Here is an 18,798-nt window from a genome sequence, read left to right on the forward strand (position 1 = left end):
GAGCTGTGTCTTTTTTGAAATGATGACGTCATAGATCCATCTCTCGCTGCGACCTGCATGTTCCTCACTCTCACAAATAACAACTATGGTGCCCTTCGGTATTGTTCTGCGTTTTTTTTCTGTGTGTGTGTGTGTGGTCTGTGGCACCTACGATTGTCCGGACATACCTAAAGCGTTTTCTGTGGTGCTGCATCTTGTTATATGGACACACATTTTTTTCTTAATCATTTACAAAACTTTACTGTTTGACTGGCTCTGTGTGACTGGGGCCTTTATTTGGGGGATTTCCCCCAAAACATACATTGCAGAGTTCAAATGCAAAGCAGAAAAACTGCCTAATTCTGTCTAGATAACCTCCCTAGCACTATAATTGCACCCCTTAGAAATATGAACTCTATTCCCTCTTTTTTTTTTTTTAAGAAAAAAAAGAAAAGACTTAATAGAGCACATGTATTGAGTATCCACTTTTGGAGACAGACGTCCATCACACAATGGTTGGCTTGGCTATGGAGGTGGGAAGAAAGTATGTCACTCACAGCTCTCTCAATACCCTTCCATTTGAGGAAGCTGTCAATCACCTGAGATTCACAGTAATGGCACAGAAGTCACCAGAGAAACAGACTGAGGAGAAAGTTGGAGGAAAAAGAGGTAGAGAGAGTTGACGGCGGCATCCATCTTGTGGTCACAGCTCCACACATCGCTCAGGTTGTCTTAGTCCTGCTGCAGATTAGCATTGCTCATTGACCTCATTATTTTAAGTTTCCTGTAACTTGATTTTACAAAATCCAAATTTGGGCTTTATTGCACTGATGTACCCAATATTTCACATGTCTTTTTCTGATATAGTTGCTTAAAAAATTAACACACGTGGTAAACTTTGGTATTTTTTATTTACCACCAGAAGCTAGAAATGATGTACTGGGTGATTCATGAGCCATGTTTAAAAATGCAGAAACAAGATGGTTTCCTTACATATGTTTTTCTATCCAGTAGTAAATTATTATTTGTTACTATTTAACTTAGCCTCTCCTACACACATAAGATCACTGAGATGCAAGATCCCATTTAACTTATTATGCAACTCACACATTCTGTCCAAATAATAATAACTATTATGTGAATACACCTTTTTGCATTCACTTTGGCATGTATTCATTTTAATAACTAAAACTGGGCATAAAGACACAAGTTAAAAGCCTACATTTGGAAAAAAGACTTTTCTTCTGACTTTTTTTTCTTCAAAATTGCTACATCATTCACCATCTTTAGAAAAAAAAAGTTCACTGATTAATGATACTGTGAGGCAGTAAATATAACAATTGATCCACAGTCAATTTTGTTTACCTTATGGGATTTTATGCTGTGTGAATTAAATTGGAGTATTGCATTGCCCGGGTTGTATCCAGCAGGAGCAAATGCTTAGTTGTTGTGTAGATATACGTAGATGTTAATGCTGATCTAACAGAAGCTAATCATCTTCTGTTATCTTTTAATACCACAATTTTTTTCCACTCAACTTTACATCAGTATGCTTAGATACAACACTCCATTGCCAAACAAGCCGGCTTTTCACAAACTTTTGTGGCCTTTCTCTGTTTGTGGATGGTGTCAGTGAATGTCTGCAAGACATTTCTCAAGCAATCTTCCCTGTAATTGCATATGCCATAATATAACATCTCATATTAAACATACCTTTATTGGTATAATGTAATATTCAAATTGTGAGAAACTACTTTTTATATTTAATTGGCAGTAAGCCATAATTTTGTCCAATAAATATAATATGCGAGTTTCACTTCTTATCTTGAATTACTGAAATCTTTTTAATTAATTTGACAGAGATTTTCTTTCAAATATTCCAGAAAAATTGCAATTTTGGATGAAACTTGAGTCTAGTTTAAACTCCCATGTAGATATAGAATGGATGAAATAGTCTTTTCACCTGAGCGTTAAACACTTTTTATGTGTATGCTCTCAGCAGCTCTGTTGTGAAAAAAAATCATTCAGCTTAACCTCAACTGAATTTAAAAGGAACAAAAAGAAGAAAAATAACACAATCCCAAAGAGAAATGCTATGTTTTTTGGACTTCAAAACTTAGTTTTTTTCTTTCTGGCTGAAACGCAGCCAATACTCGGCTCCTTAAAGGATGTAGAAAAAAGAAAACTATTTTCGATAACCTCTTTAGAGCCTCCTAAATCTCAGCAGCAAGCAGCTGTAGACGCATCATTCTATCCATCTTAGCCACATCTTGTTCTTTTATTCTATCTGCTGATGATAAGTTACACACAGCAAGACATATCTGTCTTCACTGGCGTCATCCCAAGAGTCTTGAGCGTGCTTTAAAAAAAAAAAAAAACAACCTTACACAGATCCTCCTACACATACAGAATGCTTTGTGGATTTTTCCCCAGTCTGCTACTGAACATTTGACAGATCTTGGTGTACTTTTCTGATGAGTGGCTAAGTGTGCAGGAGCACTTTGTGAGAGAAAACTAAGATTAAAGTGTGTAAGGAAAACTAGGTTTCTAATGGTTTGTCTGAACTTTTGAAGTTAAATTTTCTGTTTTAGCAAGAATCAAGCTCTGCCAGATGATTACCTTTAAGGCTGACAGTTTTTCTTACGTATTCTTCTTTATTTTGTTTGTTCTTCAGCAGATTGAGATACAGAAGGGATAAAAAAGTTAACTAGTTAATGTACTGTATGTTTATTTAAACTTTGTTTTTTATACAATGAATGTAAAATGAAAGTACATCCAACTTTATTTCTAGGGTTTTACATGCAGAAAAATTTCAGATTTTTATTATATTGTAAATTATTAAAATGAATCCTCAAGAGTACAAAACACAATTTCACACTGTCATTATTTATTGAACAACCATAAGTGGAATTGAAAAAGATCTGCTTAAAAAAAAAAAAAAGCAGCAGGATCATCGATTAGTTCCTTTTTTTATTTATCATACTCTCAAATCGCTGTGGAGGAAATATTAGCCCACATTTCTTTGCAGCACTGTGATATTTTCTTTTTCAGCCATTCTGCTATAAATTTTCTGATTTGTCTTGGGATAATTCTATTAATGACAAAGTTTGGATCAGATTTGGCTGCTAGATGTGACCTCACATTTGACTCGAAAACACAAAGTTATGCAGATGTTACCTTTTTGACTGTCAGATTCCTATTTTCTGTGGCTGCAAAACATCCAGAATTATATTTTATTCCACCCCCATGCTTAATTGTTCTTATAAGACTCTAGTGCTAAAATGCTGTGTTTGTTGTTACCTCATACAGTATAAGACTGTGTATTATGACCAAACATGTTTTTGTGTCATCTATCTGAAGGACATTTTTCCAGAATGTAACTGATTCATTCAGATGCAACTTTGCAAATATAAGTTATTCTGCCATATCCTTTAATATTCTTTAGAGAAAAGAATTGTTATCTTTGGAAACACCCTAAACAAGCAATACTTGTTCAGTTTGTTCTAATTGTACCCTCATGAATAGTATGATCTTGCTTGATCTTGGACGAATTTCCTGAATGAATAGGAATATTGATGGTTATCTTAAATGTTTCCTGCTTCTTAATAATGTCGTCCTCCTCCACAGAGACACACCCCCACACTCCCCCACACACTGAATATGCATTCATAACAGACTAAAGAACAATTTGTCTTTGTGGTTCTATGTCTGCACTACTTCCAATTTTATTCTGCCTTGCCAATTTTTGCAGTCCTAGAGTGAAAGAACCCCATATTCTGAGTGCAACATTTTTCTCTACTACTTTCTCAAAAACCAGATTGCCTTGCAGAGTTCAGGGAAAAAATATGACAGTAAACTGTCTGTCCAGAGCCTGCAGGGTCCATTGCAAGAAAATATCCCATCCTAATACCCACCCGAGGCTGATGGCTTAGAGTTTCTGTGTGCAGTGATGTAAATAAGACCCTTGTTTTCCCCCATAACCTAATCCTCAGACTTTATTATGAAGTGTAGCAAATGCTTTTTTCCTCTGGTCTTATAATCACCGTGCTCCTCCAACCCACTTTCATCTTTTCATACTCCTCTTTTATGCATTGTCCAACCTTCCCAACCCACCAGTAGTTTCCAGTGACCTGACTGTGTAGACACAATATGCTGGGGCCTGCTCGTAAATAATGCAGAAAACCAGAAAGTCATTAATGAAAGATTACAGATTTATTTAATAGTCAAAGTGAGGTCTTATTCTGTGACCATAGCAACAAACACAAAGACCAAATTTAGGCCCCTGTAGCAGCATGAGTGATTATAATAGGGTTTTGTATACACACTCCCAATCAGACTTCTCCTATAAGGAGTTAGGATAAAGTTGTTTTTTTTTGTTTGCTTTTTTTTTAAGTTCAATAATGGAAAGCATTTATGTCTAGTTATTATGTAATCATAGGCTCCCTTCTGGTGCTAACTGTCTCCTTAAACATGCATAGTTAGCCAGTGGAAGCAAGTAGAGGGCATAGACCAGCGATGATTGCTCTGTGAAAATGTAGCAGCAGGTCAAACAAAAATGTGTAAAGTAAGATAAGAAGGAGCTAATTGGCTTGCTGAGCAGTAAAAACCAAAGACCTTTGTTCCTTTGGCTTAAATTAGATATGCCCTTCATTAGGTGAGTAAAGACAGGGGACAGACAATTATCATGTTTATTGGAAAGGGGGGTCATACCATTAGTGCATATTTTGCAAGGTAATAGAAGAAGACCTCAAATTTTATATGTACACAGCTCGGAGTATAAGAGGAAAAAGACAATACTTCCTACAGAGACAGGAATTATAAAGATGGCATGATTAACAAGAGTCCAGTATCCAGGGAAATGGTAACCAGTTAGTGTCTACTTGTTGTTAGAAATAAAAAAGCACTAATATAAACATGTACATAATGAAACACAATGCAGAAGGTGCAAATGTATGCAGGGGACCACTCAAATGTTTTTTTTTAAATTTTTTGTCACATCACAGCAACAAACCTCTGCTTTCTGCTCCAGCACAACAGAGAAATGTAAAATAAAGATGAATGAAAGACTTAAAAACTGATGTTCATAGATGCCCTTTATTGGATCTGTCTACAACTATTTTGTAAAAACATATTTGCATAAGAATTTTGTCTCTTTTTGAGCAGTTCTGTCAGAGACATCCCATAAAAGACTTGGAACTAAGAATGGAGCAGAAATAACATGTGTTGTGCCTGAGTGGGGGAAATTCAAGTGTACGAGATGCAAAGTGCCAGGAAAATAGAGGGATGCAAAATAACACAATGGTAAAAATATAAAAACAGAAAATTATAATAAAAGAGGTTGCATTTCCAGCATAGTTTAAAAAAATAATACTTTATTCAATGAAATTCAAAGAAATTTCCAGTTGAGAATAACTTGAAAAAATTACAATTGTGTGCATAGTTGTGTGTAAATGTGTGGATGTAAAAACACCACTGACCACATGTAAGGAGTGTAAAAACTGTTCAGATACATTTACAGATTTGAGGAAAAGATGTTCTAAAACATATTTACTCAAAGGGCTGATCACAGTGTTCGTATTTCTAAAAATAAAAATTCCTTTCACTTCACATTACAGTTCCGCTCGAATTTGCATTGGCTCACCGCATAAAATCTCAATGAAATTTATCAAAGTTTATGGCTGTATTTTTCAGCAATCTACAAAAGTCTCAAGAGGTGTTGGTGTTTTTTTAAGCCCTTGCATAATTACATTTCCAAGAAAACACACAAAACTAAAACTACTGAAAGACATAAGGTGTTATTAAGAAAGGCAAATTAAAAAGCCCATTCTTGTAAATTAAAGCCCACTAACATGAGTGTGAAGTGGAATTGCTTCCTGCTGCACTCTGCAGTGAGCAAGTGGTGAGATGCTGGATAATGGCTTCCCCTTCAAACTACCTCAGCCATCAGTTGTTCTAATCATCCTCACTAAGTGGCAATTTACGCAATTATCCCCAAATTTCTCTTCTTTTATCCATCCATCCATCCATTTTCTGTTCTCCCCTTGTCCCTAATGGGGTCGGGAGGGTTGCTGGTGCCCATCTCCAGCTACGTTGCAGGCGAGAGGCGGGGTACACCCTGGACAGGTCGCCAGTCTGTCGCAGGGCTTCTCTTCTTTTACAGTAAGTATTTTGTCGAACCACTTTGCTATCCAGCTCTGTGTCCACTTCCACATCGGGAGGCAGAAATTCAGTCTGTGACTCTTTGATCACAAGTATCCCATTTAGTCTCAGAAATGTCCGTCTTGTCACAAATTGGTGGCAAGATTTTGAGAAAACGCTTCATATTGATCTGAGGAACACTTCCAAAGATTTCTTCTAAAACAAAGACCATTTTATTTTAACATGTTACTTAATTGTTATCACTAACAAAGTTGCTACACCAAAGCTATAAAATACACATGGCACTCCCTGTGTAAAAATCACACGCAAAAAAACATACAAATCAACCACTCTCTAATATGACAATGTCTGCCTCAGTGGAATACATCCATTGGGCTGTTTATTCTAGCAAAACACAATCTAAGTATGAAAAAAGTGTCTACACATCACACATTACACAGGATATGACACAAATGAGCAACAGAAAATTATTGTTTTTATGTGATGGTGACTCCATGGCAATGCTGCCATGGGCAGAAGGTACTTACATTTGCTGCTTGCCTTCTCGTTTGCACATTTAGAACAATTAAATTACTATGAATGCTGCATAACCACTGTAAGAGGATGGTAGGATGAAAATAAATCTGATTGACTGAGATGCAATGATGATCCTTGAGACAAGTGTGAAATGTGTAATTTTTTGTGTGACATGTCATCATCACATGAGCAACACTTTGCTTAGTTCATTTGCACATTGTGCTGAAAAGATATCTACCTCGTGGGTCTGGAGAGAGTTTGGCAAACACTTCTCAACACCTGGGTGTCAATAGTTTGCATCAGTGTGATTGTCACTAGTGTATATGTTTGCGTGTGTTTCTTAGAGTGGGCTGCTTTACTTTCTATGCAGACATTCCTCTGTTCTTGTGTTTTGTCAGTTCATAGCTGTGGCCTGTCTATACATTATTGAGAAGACAGGAATTTTTCAGATTTCTAGAGAAGAACTGCAGGTAACCCCCATGTTTAATGTAGAGTTTCATAATTAGGCCTGACCATCAAATGTGACTCTTTCTGCTTTGTGTACTATTATCTTGAAATGAGCACGGCTCTTTCAGAGCCAAAAATGAAAAACTTCCTGAACATTTTCATATTCACCAAATCTGGCAATTGTTTTAATTTATTTATTTTCACTAGTAAATAGGCTGTATGGCATCCTCTTGTAATTCACAATACAGCTGTATCGCTCCAATATTTACAGTCGTAAAACCTAACACACACCTACATCCTTTTGCTCTCGTCATAAAATAAAAAGGGTCTTACCATTTATAACTGTCAGGAAGTGCGGGTTTTGAGAGTGGTGAGGCAGATGCAGCGGACCCAGGTATGATGAATATGATGTTTTAATGAAAATAACTTAGTCCAAACAATGAGCAGGAGTAACACACACTGAACACGAAGAGACTAAACATTGACGAGGACCCGACGAGGAACAAAGAACACAGGTGGAGTTAAATACACGGGAGCGTAATAACAGAGACGACACACCTGGGAACAATCAAGGGGAGGACAGGACAACGAAGAGACTTAAGGACACAGAAAACTCTAAATAAACACAGAAAAACACAGATCCTGACAGTACCCCCCCCTCAAGGGCGGCTACCAGACGCCCACAAAACAAAAACACAACAAGGGTGGGCGGAGGGGCGCCGGACGGGGGGGCCAGAGTCCAAAAGTCTCTTCTTAAGTCTCTTCGTTGTCCTGTCCTCCCCTTGATTGTTCCCAGGTGTGTCTCGTTTCTATGATTACCCCCAGTGTATTTAGTGTCACCTGTGTGTCTGTTCTTTGTCGGGTCCTTGTCGTTACTTGCCGCCCTTGGCGTTTGTCGTGCCGTTCCTGTGTGCCCTGTCTACCTTTCGTCCCTCGTTAACCGTTTGCTACCGGCGTCGAGCCCTGGCTTTAGCTCGGCCGTGCTGCCCGGCTTTGGGACTGTTTTTGGACTGTGTGTTGCCTTATTAAATTCCTTATTCATCATACCTGGGTCTACAGCGTCTGCCTCACCACCATCCACACCACTTTCATGACAATAACAGACCTATTGTTGCGTTTGTCTCCGATTTTAAATGCAACATTTTGTCAAACATGGATTTCTTGAACTGTAATAATCATTAATATCCCCTCCTTTTATCAATGTTTGTGAAATTTCTTTCGGAAATATTAGACAAAGTAATTTTTTTAATCTTTTTTTTTTTCAAATTTAGAAATAATCAAGGAGTGGAGAAGTATCAAGTTTTAAGTTCCTATTAACTTAAAACTTTTAATTCTATTAATTCCTTTGAGGTTGTTGTTTCCATTTCCTTCCTTCCTTAGTCTGTTCCTCAGTTTTAATTTCATCAAGTGGTCTTCCCCCTGTTAATAGGAGTTACTGTCATGTCTGTGGCTCTTTCAATAAACAAGAAATTGAACTGGTATATACCCAGTATATCAATAAAATCAACATGAAGTATTTTTTGTTTCATAAAACTATTTACCTTTCATTACTGTCACATTTATGTAGTTTTCTAACAGCACTACCTACGTTAGCTACGTATGTTTAAGGAGGCTAAGTGTTATAACAAGGTACCACTTACTCCAAGTACATGGATTTTTAAATTAAAAGACCTAAACAGAGCAAAGCTATGTAATATTATCTTTGTTTATGTCATGCAGAACTTTTAGTCATATGATCCCGACACATGAGCTGCCTCTCAGCTTTGTTTCCCACATTACAGGAATTGATTTGCCTTCATAATCATAATAACATAATATGCTCAGTGTACTGTGCTGCACACTCCATCGCTAAGGAGATTTTTATTTCTGGGTCTTGTGGGAAATTAAACCAGTTTGGTCCTGACTTTGCATGCAATCACAACGACACACACACACACACGCCCACACGCCTACACACTTGTATAACAATTCACCAACAGAGGAGACAGGTTTTTGTAACTGAGATTGGAAAGCATATATTAGCTGCGGTAACACGTATACGCTTTCATTTTTACGGCTAATATTTACCATCTTTCCTCTGAGGTGATACGCTTTTTCTTTGTTTACCTTTTCCTGGGTTGTTGGTCTTGTTGGTTTGAACCCTGCTAGCTGAGTCAGATGGGTGCCATTTGTATAGTACATTCTAAAATTGTGGGCCAGTTTATTCTGTACAGAACCATGAAATTACTTATAATACTTTTAAACTTAAGCTGAATAACAAACTGAAATTAAACTTGCTTTTTTGAGCTGACATTGGAATAGTTTAGCTTTGGAAGGTAAGTGACAAGGACAGCTTATCACTATAGATAAACTTGTAAATTCACAGCACCTATCCTCCTAACCACTCCACTAAAAGATTTCTCATATTTTAGCACGATTTATTGATTTTATCCAATATGCGGGTTCTTTTCACCCATAAATTGGATAAGAAAAACCGTAAAACAGAGAGAACATTTACATTTTTGTGCAAATATGGCAAATAAGCTTTTTATTATTCATAGGAAGTTATTGTAGTGAATTTCATGTCTGCTGTAGGCCAGTGAATCCCAGTGATTTAATCTACTGTCTCTTTTTCACTGAGATAATACAACTATTGATTAATCAAACTGCTTCTAAGGTTCAAAACCAAGTTTTGAAAATACAGCAAGATACAAAATACAATAAGTAAAGAGTAATAAAGCAATTCATAAGAAAATGCAACAGAATATAAAAACATAAATAAATAAATGACGAAACAACATTCTGGTACTTTGGGATGTCTCAACTTGGCTGATACAGAGGTGCTGTCCTGTATGTTATTTAAGTTAATAAAATTAATACCTTTTTTTTTAAGTCAATAGTTTGGCAGTGCTATAAAATAATAATTCATTTCATGAGGATTAAACTGATTCACATTGTGGCAGACTTTGATGTAGGTGACACGGGCTGTTTGTCAAGGTAGCGTTAGAAAGTGATGCAAAAGCATCACTTTCTATTGTTGGCATTACAACAGTGCTAATAAACAGTTAGCACTGTTAATTGTGCTCTTAGAAACTTTTACATTACTTTTAAGCATGTTTAGTGAATCAGGAATTGGCAGACCTTATGCTCTTTCTTGCTACTATGGCTTGACTGTTAATTCAAGACCAGCCATTGTATTCGCTTGCATGTGACATTGAAAATAATTTGCTCCTTTTTTGACGATATCCCGCTCCCACAACAGTGATTAACTCGGTCAAGACAGTTTCAGCAGCACATCACCTAACACTTACAGCTTTTTCATTTATTCCTAGATATATCTTATTTAACACATACAGTCTTTAATACACTCATTTCTTGCTTCCTCTGATGTCCTTTAGCCCACAAGGATTGAGCTCAGATTCCACAGAAATTATGCTAACAGCTGGTATTTGGCTATGAACCATATTTTCCACAGATCCCAACAGCAAAAGGGTGATCTAAATACTGACGAGTCTTGGCATGAAGGCGTTTTATAAATGTGTTCCCTCATTAGTCAGTCAAACTGTAATTTTGTGTTTAATTTGGAATAACCTCTTTGGATATCTGTAAATCGGCATTGAGCTAGTACAATTTTTCTTCAATTCTTTTTGATTTTTATTTTTTTAAGAATTTCTAGTTTATAGCAGTAAAAGCATTAAAGACAATATTTGTAGGTAACAGTGTAAGCATAAAACAGTTTTTATGCATACCAGTTTATGTGTAAGTCACACTATTTCTTCTGGATTCTTAAATTTTTGCCAGTGAGTTTATTAGCAAAAAATAATTTTGAATTTGTCAACCTAATCCCTTAGGTCAACATTTGCTTCACAAAATAGATTGCCAAAAGATTGTGGTAAGGTAAGGTAAGGTAAGGTAACTTTATTTATATAGCACCTTTCAGCCAAAGACAATTCAAAGTGCTTGTACAAAGAAGTTAAAAACATACAACAGAATAAGAACAAAATAAACATTACAAATTTGAATATAGTTAAAAAAAAAAAAAAAAAAAAATAATAATAAATACAAATTTAAGAATAGGCAACGTCAAATAAGAAGGTTTTTAACCTTGTTTTAAATAAACTCAAGGTAGGGGCAGTCTTACAGTGAGCAGGAAGCTTATTCCAGAGTGTTGGAGCATAAAAACTAAAAGCTGCTTCACCGTGTTTAGTTCTGACTCTTGGAATGGTTAGAAGGTTTGATTCTGATGATCTTAAAGGTCTGAGTGGTACATATGGTTGAAGAAGATCAGAAATGTAGTCTGGGTTTCTATTATGAAGTGCTTTGTAAACCATTAAGGAGATTTTAAATTCTATTCTTCGAGCAACAGGCAGCCAGTGCAGGGATCTTAGAACTGGACTGATATGCTGATCTCTTTTTGTTTTAGTTAGGACTCTTGCAGCAGCATTCTGCAGAAGCTGGAGCTGTCTTATAGCTTTTTTTGATAATCCAGTAAAAATTCCATTGCAGTAATCGAGTCTACTAAAAACAAAGGCATGAACTAATTTTTCAGAGTCTTGTGGGGACATGAGTCGTGTAATTTTAGCAATATTTTTTAGATGGTAGTATGACGTTTTTATGATATATTTGATGTGGTTATTAAAGTTCAGATCAGGATCCATGATCACCCCCAGATTCTTGGCTTCGTCAGAACATTTTAGTCCAATGGACTGAAGGTGGGTGATTATATTTAGTCTATGCTCTTTTGGCCCAAACACTAATATTTCGGTTTTATTTTTATTTAGTTGGAGGAAGTTTTGTCCCATCCAGACATTAATCTGCTCAATACATTTAGTGAGTATTTGAACCTGACTGTAATCAGGTTAAAGTACACAGTCAATCATTTTTGCATGTAGATTGTCTGCTACTGAGTCAAATTTTTCTGACCACATCATGTTGTGGCTTTGGACTGATACAGACCAACATTTTGGAGAAAATGGACCAGTTTTGTTGTAGGACAGTCTTCAGGCTGCTGCAGAGTCACAGACAAGGAGGAGAAGTCATTACTGAAGCATCAATTTACCAGAAAGTGCTAACATTTGTTCATGAAAATAGAATGGCAATCAACTGATGAGTGTATAATAATTTCAGTCATATGTACAGTTTATCTGCATGTTGAAAAAAAAAAACAGCAGCTGGCCTGGATTTGATTGTCTTTTAGGGAACTGTAAAATATCAGACTGCACTCACCACACGCTCATCTGCCAAACCCTTCTCTCAAGTATGCAGCAGATACACACAGAAAATTTACAGCTCTGTGCTGACATACATATTCAGCCACACTTTGGAGCCATTCCCACCATCCAGTGTTCACACTCAAACCCCCCCCCCCCCCCCCCCCCCCCCCCCCCACACACACACACACACACGCACGCACGCACGCACACACCCACCCAGCAAGAGGGCCAGACCAGTGTGCTAAATAAAGACAGACAGTGGAACAGATTTTCACACCCAGCGGGACCATTAGCAGCACAGTCAGACCACCAGCAAACTTCCATCCTCATCAGCATCACAAACACATTTTGACACCTGCCATCAAAGAGGAACACACATTGCGCAAAAAATAAACAAATCACACACTTTTCCACTCCTATCCAGGCATACATAGGGAGCACATTAGTATTCGATGCATAGCTTGTTGGGACTGCCAGCAGTTTGTCTGCATGTGTTGTGGGGCCCCCAGGCTGTACCTGAAAAATGTTTGCCATGTCCGATAGCGCCGGTCCCATGAGGACTGAGCTAGGAGGGCGATGGATACACATGGGTGCCACCGCAACACAGCTGTCCTCAGGGAACTGGAAAATACTTCTCTGTGAAAATTTATACACTGCATTTTGCACTTGGTGTGCGCCACCTGGGAAAATGCATTATCAGTTAAACTGGTCAACTCTCAGACATGTTTGGGCAATCTTTGGTACACCTACGCACACAATGTGGCATGGTGCAGACCAGCTCTGAATTTGGTCTGAGAAAAGGAAACATTGGCTCTTTGTGAGCAAGTTCACACCTATATTTAGCTCCGTTCAGATCACCCAGAGTTGATGTTAATAAAGCAAACATAATTCCTCTATTTGTGATAGATTTCACTTTAAATAACACATCTGTTTATTTATTTAGTGTAAGTTATGGATTCATCCGGCTGCAGGATATTAAAAGGAATTTGAGTTGACATTTTAGATTTAACATTCCCCAGTGTTCGGTATCTAAAACACATTATGCAGATTAATTATCCATCCATCCATCCATTTTCTGTTCACCCTTGTCCCTAATGGGGTCGGGAGGGTTGCTGGTGCCTATCTCCAGCTACGTTCCGGGCGAGAGGCGGGGTACACCCCGGACAGGTCGCCAGTCTGTCGCAGGGCAACACAGAGACATACAGGACAAACAACCATGCACACACACACTCACACCTAGGGAGAATTTAGAGAAACCAATTGACCTTACAGTCATGTTTTTGGACTGTGGGAGGAAGCCGGAGTACCCGGAGAGAACCCACGCATGCACAGGGAGAACATGCAAACTCCATGCAGAAAGACCCCGGCCGGGAACCGAACCCAGGACCTTCTTGCTGCAAGGCAACAGTGCTACCAACTGCGCCACTGTGCAGCCCGCAGATTAATTATATATATATATATATATATATATATATATATATATATATATATATATATATATATATATATATATATATATATATGTGTGTGTGTGTGTGTGTGTGTGTAGCTTGTTATTTTATAAAGTGCCTCTCCAAGTTATAAATTCTCACCCAGGGGCATGCATTTGTACCTGAGACCATTCTCATTAATGAGTGAGCTGATTTAATAGACTGTGTTCTGTAGAAATGGTTGTGATAGTGACACACTAACCTGTGCATGGGCGTACAACCTAACATGTCCCAGCTATGAGTCGACCTGGGCCACGGCCGCTGGGAGAATCCTCCTGGCTGAGCGGCATGCAAATGAGCCGTCCCTGCCATAAGCTAATACATATGTGTTGATAAGGAAGCACACAGGGAAGAAGTGGGAGATTACGTGGAAATAAGTGCATTAGAATATACTTTCCATTTTCAAATTTAGAAATGTATAATAACATTCTTATGTCAAATCTTATTGTGAATGTGGATAAATGCATTTGGGAATATGTTTATTTCTAATACCTAATTCTGGAAATTAAATGCCATTTTAATATTTTATTGTGTAACCCTTCTGACAAGTTTGTTTTGCATAATTTTATAAACAAATTTAACCTTCTTTACATCTTACACTTCTTTTCTTGGAGTATACTGCAGTAATATTAAAATTTCAGTAAGGTTTTAATCTTTAAAACCTTACTGAAATTTTTATATTTTAAAATTTTAACTTTTCTCTGATAGCAATCTGGACAATCTTTTCCCTCTTTGCCCAAAAGGACGAGATGTCTATGATTTACAAAAACAATTTGAAATGTGGACGCCTCAATCCATCTCAGATGAGCTCGGGCCAAGAGAATCCAACGGTGTTTCTGGGTGTTTTTGACATGCGGCTTTCACTTTTGATGGTGGATTTTTAACTTGCACGTTTACACATAGTGATGAACAGTGTTCACTGACGATGGTTTTCTGAAATGTTCCTGAGCCCAATTGGTAAGATTCGTGCATTCAATGTTTGTTTTCAGCCTTGCCACTTACTTGCAGAGATGTCTCCAGGTTCTCTGAATCTTTTGATCATTTTATGGACTGTAGATGAAGAAATCCCCAATCATTTTACAATTGTAATGTTGGGAAACATTGCTTTTAAACTGTTGGACTGTTTGCTCAGTTTTTCACAGACTATTGAACCTCGCCCTATTCTTGCTTGTGAATATCTGAGCTCTTTGTGGATGCTCCCTCTATATACAACCAGGACATTCACTTGTTTCCAACTAACCTGGTACTCTGTGGAATGTTCTAAAAAAGTGTTTTCTGACCATTCCTAAATTTCCCAGTCTTTTGTTGCCCCTGTCCTGAAGTTTTTCGAATGCATTTCAGGCATCAAATTCCAAATGAGTGAATATTTGGAAAACATTTGAATATTAAATATCTTGTCTTGTAGTGAGTGTAGTATTCATCGTATTCTATTCTTATAAGGATAAGAACAGACTGTATGTGTGTATTTCTATATATGTATATAAATATATGTCTATAAATTTATATGCAGTTGAGGTCAAAGCTATTAGCCACCCTATAAAATTTTATTAAGTTTTATAATTTTTCAATAGAGCTTTTCCGAGCCTATCTATTTTGGATGCATACATGAATTTACTTTACACACAGAAACAAGATGTTTCTTTAAAATTTGCTCTTTTTATTGAATTATACAATAACTAAAAATGATTGATTAAGGTCTAATTATGTTACATTACAAAGACCTTGCATTTTAACTAGGGCGTGTAAACAATGTATTTATTATCTTCCATCTTTTGCTTCAGTTTTTTCATTTTATCTTTGTGCTAATTTTTGCCGCACTTCAGTTTTCTATTATCTTGTTTTTACTCTGTCTGAGACCTCGCTCCAGTAGTGGGCTTTTTTCGTTTTGACTTCTGCCGTGTGGAGGCTTTCTTCATGTTTGACTTGCTCAAGGGATCAGAATTTCACAGAACATAACACTTTCAGAATGGCAAAGGGCCCAATTTTGAACTAAAAAACACAAGGTAGCAATGTGAGCTGAATCTGATGGGTCAATATGTTGTGGTATTTTATCGAATCTGCTCCGTTTTCTTGTAGTCTCTATAAATATTTATTGTTATCACACCGGGTTGCAAAAAGTCAGGAGTCAAACCAAGGAGCATCTAACGAATATGCTTCAATAGGTTGCTGGAGTTTATGAATATTCAATATGAATTCATGGAGATGAATATACTTCTGAAGCTTATCTCTTGTTTTGATATCTGTTTTGTGTCTGATTTATCACCCCGATTACATTTTAATAGGAGCAGATGAGTTCACAATCAAAGAAAAATATTACGGTCTTTGCTGCTCCTTTAGATTGACATAAAAATAGACCTGGATGGTTCATAGCTTCTCGTGTATAAACAAGATCCTGTTAATTAGGTTAAATTTACAGAGTATATACTGTAGTCATATGCAAAAAGTTTTTCTGCCTCTTTATTGCTCATTAACACACCGCCGACAAAAATAAAGTTGGAGTTCTGTTTTGTGTGTCAAGTAAAATTGTTTCTCAGACCATCAGATTCTTATTTGAAAGGCATTTTGGAGAGTTCTCATTGCTATTGTTCCAGGACATTTGGAACAATATCAGACAACAGCATCATAGATTCTTCACCATGCTTAACAGTGGGCATGACAAAATTTCCTCATGGACGTTCTCGGGTTTTATCCCTCTTTGTTACACCAAATTTAACTCCAGGTAAGCCCATAAATGTATCCACCTCCTGGTAATATGCAGTGGAAGACGTAAGAAATGTGAATAATAAAAAAAGCATTAAAATCATCTGCTAAAGTCTGACATCATTAGTACAGAAAAAAACTACATAAAATAGAGTCCGCCACTGATTAAATTACTCCAGTCAGGGAAATTATTAAAAAAAAGCTTTCTTTTTTTAATCAAGAAAAGTTACTGAAGCTGTTTAACTTATAGAAATATATTTAGCTTCTCAACCTTCATCAAAACATGAATGGAAGTACTTGAACAATGTTCTATTTTACTCCATTTTGCATCATACGTGTGCCACACCAGAGAGTCCTGCCACTTTCTACATGGGTCTAAATGTAAAGTTGCAATAAACTGCCCTTTCACGTTGGCAAACATAGTTTGAATTGGGCCCCATTTATTTAGGCATCCAGATAAAACTTCTATAAAAGTGTTTTGATTCCTTCAGTTGTCAGGACCTGAGGATATGTACCTGTGTGAAGAGAATAATTTACAAACAGCAATATTTCAATTGCAACACAGCTGAAGTATTTTTAAACTTGTGGAGCCATAACACAGCAGCAGGTTCAGAATTTTAGGTGATGAACAAATATGTCAAGGATAAAAGTCAAGATGGAAAATTGTCACTGTTTTCTGATCTCCAATTCAGAAACTAAAAATAGCACATCGAATACCTAAACACATTCAAATATCCAGATTGAACTGGTCAGATTGATCTGACCAATTTAAGCAGTATATCCTACTGTTTTCATTCATCATATAGGAACCCTTTGAAATAAAGCTGATTTTCTTATTGCCCTTAGTCCATCCACATTAGCAGAGTATGAGCTGTGATACAAATTACAGTTCAGCTTTCTCACAGTTACAGACTTTAAATATCTTACAACCTTAAAAGGAAACTATAACCTACAGACTGCTATGCATTTAAGTTTTTTTTAGAAAGCGGGGGAATTAAGCCATTACTTCCACAAGTACTACATCTAAACCTTTAACTGGTAGAGAGGCTTATAAATCATATTTTGTCCCTCACTTTGTTTAACTTTCATCTCATATATTCATCCTCATTTCTTCACACTTATCCTTCTACCTCCAGTGAATTTTGCCGAGCCGGCATAGAGGAACCAAATATCAGCACTATACATCATTTTGACAGTTTAATTTCAATGCCTGATTATCAGTCAATTTGATAATTATACTATCCAACCATCCAATTAATGTGTTCTATATTTACAATGATGATCAAGTAAGCTCTCCATTTTTACACCGTTTATAAAGGATGAGCTATTGGAACCAAGAGGGAGGTTGACAGCTTCCCTCCAAGGCGCCTTGATTGAGATATAAAAATCGGCGTCACCACGTTCACCCTCCAGAGAAGTTTCACCAGTCTGCCTCCACCCATGCCTTCACACTCAACAGAGCATGTTGGGGAATCACAACAAGAAGGAAAGACGGAGCGAAACGGAGCAGAGTCAAAAGGATGATCAAAGGATTTCACACCTCCTCCTTGGCGTCTTTCCTCTGGTGTCTGCTTCAGCGCAGCTCAGAGGGTGAGTGGTGCACTGTGCCAGTGAGTTACTGACACAGAAACACACAGAGCATCAAGATGCAGGACCAGCGCTTCATGACTTCATGCCTCGCTCGCTCTTTGCTGTTAGCTGGGTGTCTCAGTCTCTCTATGAGCGAGTCAAAATCAAGCAGCACAAGCAGCAGTGCATCGTGGGGGATTAAGTAGCTGCAAATGGGACGTGGTGAGGAAGGAGTTTTCGTCTGAAGTGTCAAAGGCTTTTCCAATACAAAATGCTATGAATTTTATTGGGGTTTTATGTGGCGGACCAGCAATAAACCAAAACAGAACCCTAAAACTCTACATAAAAATCTAAAAAGTGTGGTTTGAATTTGTATTCAACATCTCAAGTCAATACTTGCAATTTAAGGTCTACTAAGGGTATGTCTTAACCATTTCCCATATATAGAGACTTTGACATTTTATACATCAAGTTCAGTCTGGATAGAGAGTTTTTGTGAACATCAGTTTTAAGTCAAGCCTCAACTGGATTTAGATCTGGAAATTGACTGGGTCATTCTAACACAAGAACATGTTTTGATCTAAAGCAGTGGTTCCCAAACCTGGACCTTAAGTATCCCCATCTTGTATGTTTTAGATGTGTCTTCATTTATCAGTTAAATCTCACATCTTCTCTTACATTGCCAAAGCAAAGCATCCATGGAGCATTGTCCTGCTACCACCTTGTTCCACAGTGGAGACACTGTG

The 18,798-nt window shown here is 37.2% G+C and overlaps 1 protein-coding gene across 6 annotated transcripts in view; it reads left to right on the forward strand.

The window, feature by feature from the left end:
* The window catches only part of sdk2b (sidekick cell adhesion molecule 2b), a 346,369-nt gene that overhangs the window by 200,892 nt on the left and 126,679 nt on the right, over positions 1-18,798 (forward strand). The gene's annotated exons all lie outside the window — the stretch shown is intronic.

This window comes from Xiphophorus couchianus, chromosome 10 (assembly GCF_001444195.1).
Source record: "Xiphophorus couchianus chromosome 10, X_couchianus-1.0, whole genome shotgun sequence".
Lineage (NCBI taxonomy): Eukaryota > Metazoa > Chordata > Actinopteri > Cyprinodontiformes > Poeciliidae > Xiphophorus > Xiphophorus couchianus.